This window comes from Penaeus monodon, unplaced genomic scaffold, assembly GCF_015228065.2.
Source record: "Penaeus monodon isolate SGIC_2016 unplaced genomic scaffold, NSTDA_Pmon_1 PmonScaffold_426, whole genome shotgun sequence".
NCBI lineage: Eukaryota > Metazoa > Arthropoda > Malacostraca > Decapoda > Penaeidae > Penaeus > Penaeus monodon.
Genome location: NW_023659066.1, coordinates 69,214 through 76,941, shown reverse-complemented (window position 1 = coordinate 76,941; position 7,728 = coordinate 69,214). Strand labels below are relative to the sequence as shown.

Sequence of the window (7,728 nt, the reverse complement as noted above, 5' to 3'; positions counted from 1 at the left end):
TGGTCTAGAATTGACCAATGGAAGTCTAGACGAAGGGTAGGAGTGCAAAGAGAAAAATCAAGGCATGAGAAGGATTGGATACACATGTCGAAGTAGGTGGGATGGTTTGAATTAAATAGGATAAGGTCATTATTGGAGAGAAAGTGCTCTAAGGAGCGACTTAGGGAGTCACTACAGAGGGTGTAGCGACAGTTAAAGTCTTCAACTATCAGGAAAAGTGGTTGGAGTGGGGAAAGTAAGGTTTCAATAGGAGGGGAAGGGGACAAAATAGGCTGAAGTAATTGTGATCCAGTGGCAGTGAAAAGTGCGGATAGCTGTGCAAGGTTTAGTGGCTTGTGGGAGGTATGGCATATGGTGTTTTATGGATGGACAAGTATAGAGGAGGAATATAGAGAGGAAGGGAATGATACAAAATGGTAATTGGGTATTGGTGCGCCGGGCCATAAGTGAAAGGCCCGGGCGAAGCCAGAACTTCGCAAATCTCAAGCAAGCAAGGGTATTGGTACTGGAGGATGTGTGGGGAAGGTTTCTTGGCGGCAGGGATATAAAAAGATAGGAGGTGGCGAAGGTCAGGTCTGTGAGAACGGAAACCTCGAATGTTCCACTGTAGTGGCGTCATTGTGGATCAATCAACGGATGATAAGGGTAGAGATGGATGTATGAAAGGTAAGAGGAGCATCTGGGGATTGAGGTAAGGTATCAGAGGAAGGAGGTGAAGCTGTATTATCAGGAGGTTCATGGGAGGTGGGATCTGGGGAAGGAGGTGAAGGTGTTGTATCAGGAAGTTCATCAGGGAAGGTGGGATCTGGGGAAGGACATTGTGACATAAGGGATTCACGTGTGTATCCAGGAGGGAGTGGTAGGGATAGTAGGAAGGAGGGGTTTTGGTGTGGGTGGAGAGGATAGGGTATGTTGGGAGGGAGTAGGAGGAAAAGGGGTAGGGGGAATATGAAGAGGGGGATGAATGTTGGCAGTCACTTTGAATGTATGAGAGAGAGGAACTTTCTCTTGGGTCATGCTTAGGAAGTTTCAGAAGTCATCAAGAGATTTTTTACGAGGAGGTGAATTGAAGATAGACATTTAAGGGGTCGTGGATGTAGGTGTGGGATGGGATGTGGTAGGAAAAGATGGGGTGAAACGTTTGGATTATCTGGTGCATGGGTAAGGCGAGGAGTCATAGGGGCAGTTTAGATATGGGAGTATCTGAATTCAGAATGGAAAAAGGATTTGACTGGGAGATGGGGAAGTAGAGGTGGGAAATTGAGGAGTAAGGGGGAGTGATGCTGAGGAAGACGTTAGAGATCACTTTGGTAGAGGGATAGGAGTGGAGTGAAGGATGGTATTAGAGTAGGGAGTGACTGAAAGCCTAGCGGTTTGCTTCTTGACTGATCTCTCGTAGAGTGAAGCCAAGTTTGTATCTGAAAACTGCTACCTCGACTCAACATTAGGAAAGGTATTGAAAATTTAGGGAGCCACTGCAATTGGCACATGTACGTGGTCGGGTGGGCAGTTTAAAAACGGTCATGCCCAAATTTCTGAATGAGGGGGGTGGGGGTTGACAAGGCGGGATTTCCTCCTTATAGACCTTAGGGGGAAGGTATGTCTGCAAAAGGTAATCTTGGCAATAAGATGTGAGATTAGGGCGGCCTTTGGGGGGGAATAGTATAGCACTATACGATACTGCATCGTAGTTAGAAAGGGCAGTAAGTAGGTCGTCGTCCAGTCCCCCAATTTTAATCTTTATATGGGGCCAATCAGCCGGGGAAATGGCAACATTTCCCAGTAAAATTTTTTTTAAAAGGGAGGAGTGGTGCTGGGCAGGGTTTGTTTTTCCCAGTGAGGTTCCAGGGTAATTGTGCTAAATTGAAAATCAGGTTAATGGTTAATGGTTAAAAGCAAGATAAATGTGCTGACATCAAGGGTTTCATGAGCACTTATTAATGTTGGGGAAGGGTGGTTAGTTAGGATTAGTGCTAAGTGGGAAAAGGGGAATTTGGTGATGAAAGGGTTAGGTCGGGTGTGGAAGAGTTGTTTAGATGGGGGGTTTGTATGAGGAAAGAAAAATAGGTTGTTGAAACAGAAAGGTGGGATCTGAAAGGGTCTATAGGTTGGGAGGTCGGTGAAGGGAGGATAGGGGGGAGGAAAGCAGAGGTAAGTTGGACGAGAATAAAGGGAAGGGGGGAAGAGACAAAATGAAAATTGGGGATTGGTTTTGGAGGATGTGTAAGAAAGGTCTCTTAAAGCAACAAAGATGGTTATAAGGGGAAAGGGGATATGACAAAGGTCAGGTCGTGGGAGGGGGAAACCGCAATATTCCAAGAAGGATATTTATACTTTGTGATTAGTTTGTGGGACGTTTGGAGATTTTGAGGGGGAAGCAGTAGAGGGGGGGGAAAGGCCCAAAAAGGTCTGAGAGGGGAGAGGGGGGAGTGGTGTTCTATAGGGGGGGGATTAGGAACAAAGGGTCTGGGGAAGGGGATATTTTGACATAAGGGATTCACGTGTGTATCAACGAGAGATTTGGAAGGGTAGGGGGGATGGTGGGGGGGGACATAAGGGTTTTCACGTGTGTACCCAGGAGGAGGGAAAGGGATAGAGGGGAGGGTTGGAGGGTTAATGTGGGCGGGGTTGGGGGTCGGGGGGAGGGCTGTTTTGGGGAGGGGGTGGAGGATTGGGGTGTAGGGGGGATATCGTTAGGAGGGGGATGGAATCAGCAGTTATTGGTGTGTGGAAGGAGCAGGATTTGTATTGGGGGTTTGAGTGTCTTTTTCTTTAAAGTAATCTTGAATTTTTTCAAATTTTTTTCGAGGAGTTGGTTGGGGATTTTTGGGGGATAAAGGATTTCTTGTGAGGGGGGGAAGAGAGGATGGGTTTTTTTTTCAAGCATAGGAAAAAAGGAAATGGAGGTGATTGTGTGTAGGGAAGAGGGGTGGAACGTTGTTCTGTCTGTTACGGTTGTGGAGGGGGGAGAGGGAAGGTGTTGGGGTTGTAGTGGTGATGAAATATCGTGTAGAGATTGGGTGTCGGATTTAGGAGGGAAAAAAGAGTTTGACTGGGGAAGGAGGAGGTAAAAGGGGGGGGTTAGATGTAGGTGCGTGGGTTTGGGAAAATTTGGTAGAATGAGCAGTATCTGGAGTAAGGAGAAGAGAGGAAAACCACGTCGACGTGCTTTTTGTCTGGCTTCACGTAGTGTGAGTCCAAGTTGAATCTGAGAGTTGTCCTCAGACTAAAATTCGTAAGTGGGACAGCCCCTATAAAATACATTAGGGGGGCCGCCACAGTTGGCACTGTGGTGATTGGCAGGGCAGTTAGATGGGTATGGCCGGGTTGGGCACATAGTGGGCATCTGCTGGGGAAAAGGGCAATGTTTGGGGGGGGGTGTCTTAGACCCAAGTTTTTGGCAGACGTGGAGGAGGTGGATGGCGAACAGGGGGGATTTTCCTCCTATGTAGACGTTAAAGGGGAAAGGGCATGTCTCGGAAAGGGAATTTGGTAGTTTGTAGGTTCTTTTGAGACTCTGGGGGAATGGGGTAGCATTGCACTGATGTTTTATATAGTCTGTGAGACAGGCAAGTAGGTCTTTTCCACAGTTGACCAATCTTTTTCATAGATTGGGCAATTTGCTGGGGGGTTGAAACTGTTCCGGTGCAAGTATTTAGGGTTGGATGGGGGGTTTTGCAAGGTGGAGTTACCATATAGGTCGTTGTTTTTTTTAATGCTATGCTTGGTTTTTGGTGTTACTTGCAAGACGGGAGGGGGGGGTTTTTGGTACGGAAAGGAATTACCTTTTTGTTTTTTGGGGACATTGTTGGAAGAGAAGGGTGTTCAGAGTAGGGAGCTGTGGGAGGGACACGAAAAAATGGTCCCCTTTGGGCGCTAAAGAGGGATTTAAAATTTTGTAGAGATAGGGGTAGCGACGGGCGGGGGCTGACGAAGATGGATGTGTTTAGGGGGGTAGGTTTTGGGGAGGTGGGCAAAAAGGCGAAGGGATTTAAAAAGGGGGGGATGGGGGGTTGATGTTGGAGGTTTTGGGGAAAAGGGTTGAAGTTGAGATGTGGAAGAGTGGAAATTTTTCCTAAGGTTTATTGTTGGTACTGTACTAGTAGGCATTGATGGGGGTAGTTATTGGAGGTTTGGAGCCGTGGCAAAGGGAGTGGGGGCAGGGAACGGGTGGGTTTACTCGTTGGGGCTATTTTATAAAGGGCAAGCCCGTTGCCCCAATAGTGGAGATATGTTTTCATTTTGGCCATGGTAAGCCTGGTTTTGTTTGGGGGTAAAAAAAAGTCCACCCCTAGGGTCCCCCTTTAGGAGTAAAGGGGTAGGGAACAAAAACAGGGGAATACCGGCCCATGGCTCCCTCAGGCCGTTCAGGACTGGCACAAAGTCAGCCTTTTCATCCTTTTTACACGGCTCTCACACCTTTGGAGGTGGATAGCGAAGGGTTTTGGGGAAGGGACAGAAAAGAAAAAAGGGGGAAGAAGAAAGAAGAAGAAAAAGAAAGAGAAGAAGAAGAAGAAGAAAAGAAGAAGAAGAAGAAAAGAAGAAAAGAAGAAGAAGAAAAAAGAAGAGGAAAAGAAGAAGAAAAAAGAAAAGCCCGCAAAATTTGTTGAGTCGAAGGCGGCCCCCAAAGGGTTGGGAGTTCCCCCTCATTGGGTCCAGCTCCGCCCCCTAAGCCCCCCCCCCGACAACAACGGGCAAGGATTGGGGGGGCTTGAAATAAAATAACTCTTAATAAAAAATAAAAATATAGGGATTTTTTCTAAATCTGGTCTTTTAAAATTTTACTGTTCACTGTCCAAAAAAAGGGGTTTAAAAAATATGATAAACTTCACTATTTTATTGAAAGCTAATTAGTTAAAAAAAAAAAAGCATACCACATTTCTTTCAATACAGATATCATATGGGCCCATTTTCAGAGTATTCCCCAAAAAAAAAAAAATGGAAATTTTCCAATGACTGATCTTGTTTCAAAATATGAACAAAAGAATGTTCTATTCAATTTTCACATTCCACCAACTGCTGTAAAAGCTTCTTTCAGCTTTCAGCTTTATCCTTTTTGGGAAAGTCAGCTTTCACAACTGTAGGACACTTTCAACAAACTTTTTGCCGTAAAATAAAAAAAAACACGTAAATAAAGGCAAATGTTTTTCAAAAAAAAAAAATATTTCCCAAAAAGTATGAAATAAACATTTACATGTGGGTTTTAAAAGTTTTTCCAAAAAACCCGCCATATCTTTCATACTGGAAAGGGTTATGCCCTTAAGCAAGGCCTTTACTTCCTTAATAAGTGCTACCCTTTTTTGCTGTATCAAACTTCATAAAATTGTAGTAACTTTTCGAAAATTTCTTTGGAGCAGTGCCCTTCATCCTCTTTATCCCGTTATGCAAGGGGTTTTGGGCGATTAATTTGGGTGTATATAAATAAAAAAAATCACAATTTCTTCTGCAAACCATTTTTCACAAAAATGCATATTCCCAAAGCATATTTCCCTCCCCTTACTCACAGGGATTATTAACTTCCAAATCATAGTTATTATAAAATTTGCCCTTTCATCATATTTGCTGATAAGTTACACTTGCCATGGAATAGGATGACCATTATATATGTCACAGTTATGAATGTCCAATGACCAATGATTTAATTTTTTTGAGTTTGATAGCCCTTTAACCCTATACCACTGGGTAAACATAATGTTTATTGTGATGTTGCTTTGTAAAATATATATATGCACAGGAGGCTCTACAAGTGCCCAGTCTATTAGCAGTCTATGTGGCCTCCCCTGACTTCCCCTTTGCTTTCTAATGGTATCAATATCTATGCTGTTATCATCATCATTGACACTGTAATCCTTACAATGTTATTAACAATACTAATAGTAATATAAAATAAAACATTTCCTAATATCAAGGAAAAGGGGCAAAAAGGTAAGATGAGTGGGACTAGTGATTGACTACTTTATGACTTAGTACTTGTGGAGCCATCTGTGTGTAAATACAATCAATAAACTAAGCTCAGTGGGCATGACGTGTGTACATGCCATCCCAACAGCATTAAGTTAACATTGATGGTAGAGGTACTGAAGACACTGATGTCCACAAACCCTTTTCTGGGGCAACTGTTAATAGAAAATGTTTGGTTTATGGTAATAATTTATTAATATGTATATAAACAAATCAAAGATAAAACAAATTAAATATCATTACCTGTGCTGGAGCTGCTGCTGGCATTCCAGCACCAAAAGCCATCACTGGGGCATCAGAAATGTTTAGAGTCTTCTTCAGCAATTCATTCAAATCTGCTACCTCCACAAGTGTTAGCTGAGAGATCTGGGAAACAATTGACTGAATTTTTTCAGGGTAAACCTGTGAAAGAGAAAATGATAATAAAATTTACATTATAGTTGCACATAATATTAATAATTCTTTAGTTAAAAATTATACAGAAAAAGTGTAAAGTTAAACAAAATATTTTCAAATTCACACATTCAAGAAGCATTTAATACATGGTTATTTAGAAGGTAAGACAAAATAAAGGGTCATCAAATATAATAAATATTTCACACACATTCTAGCAACAGTAAATACCTTGGGTGCCCCTTCTGCAGTTGGGACAGCAAGTGCCTCGGCGCTCTGGAAGCGACGCTGACATTTCAAGCCATATATAGCAGATTGCTTCCACAATTTCTGTCTGCAATATACAGAACCTTAATGATAAGGTTTGCAATGATAAATCAAGACAATCAAATAGGAATAAAGTGAGAGAGTATATAAAATAATACAGAAGAATATGGAAGTCAGTGACATGAATTGATGGCAAGAAGAGAAATTGGGAAGAGGAAAAAGCATAAAGACTCATGAGAAAATTATACTTTTGATATTCTAAATACTTTCTCCTTTCTTAGATCTAACACTACACTCAAGTTCATAACATGCATATGTTAAACCTGAGAGAGATATGCATTATCATTTCGGCAAATATCTGTTAGATCCTGTTACAATCTTGTACGACACTGAATTCTCAGCTACACTAACAAATGCCCAGATATCTATATTTGGGCAGATCTCTAAAACTGATGAAAATTAAATCTTGTTCATCTGATTAAATTTTCAGAATGACTAGTTTAAATACTCTATAATGCGAATAATCCCAATTTCATAATTTTCGCATCCACAATCAGCAATACTTGTAATCAAATAAGAAAAAAATTATAGAAAAAATATATCCACTAAAATATTACAGGGTCACTGCACGTGTTTCATAAAATTACCATAGCAAGAGAGGATATAAAATATCAGAGAAACTGTAGTATGAGCATAAGGCCTCCTTCATCCAGCTGTCACTTACAACATAAACAATAGGGAAAAATAATTAATCATACATTTTTATTGCGAACTGGAATTTTGGCATAAATTACACTAACATCACACAAATAAAGCCTTACTTAAGATATTCTGGGGGTTGTGTTGCACAACATTCTTATCTACTATAGTTTCAATTTCCCACAGCCAAGTAGTATATAGTACAATTTGTCTAATGGACAGAATGACCAAAAATAATATGCCTTTCATCTATGGTACTACTTTTGCAAGTTGATAAGAAAGTTGTGCATCACTTAACACTTTGATATACATTTACAGGAAATTGTAATAGCACTTTCATAAAGAGAAAAACTACTAATGCATGAAATAGTCTGCATAGGCAAAAAAAAAAAAGTCAGAAATGAAGAA

General features: G+C 41.5%; 1 pseudogene; it reads right to left on the bottom strand.

The window, feature by feature from the left end:
- Positions 1–629: 629 nt before the first annotated feature.
- The window catches only part of LOC119570883, an 8,609-nt pseudogene continuing 1,510 nt past the window's right edge, over positions 630–7,728 (bottom strand).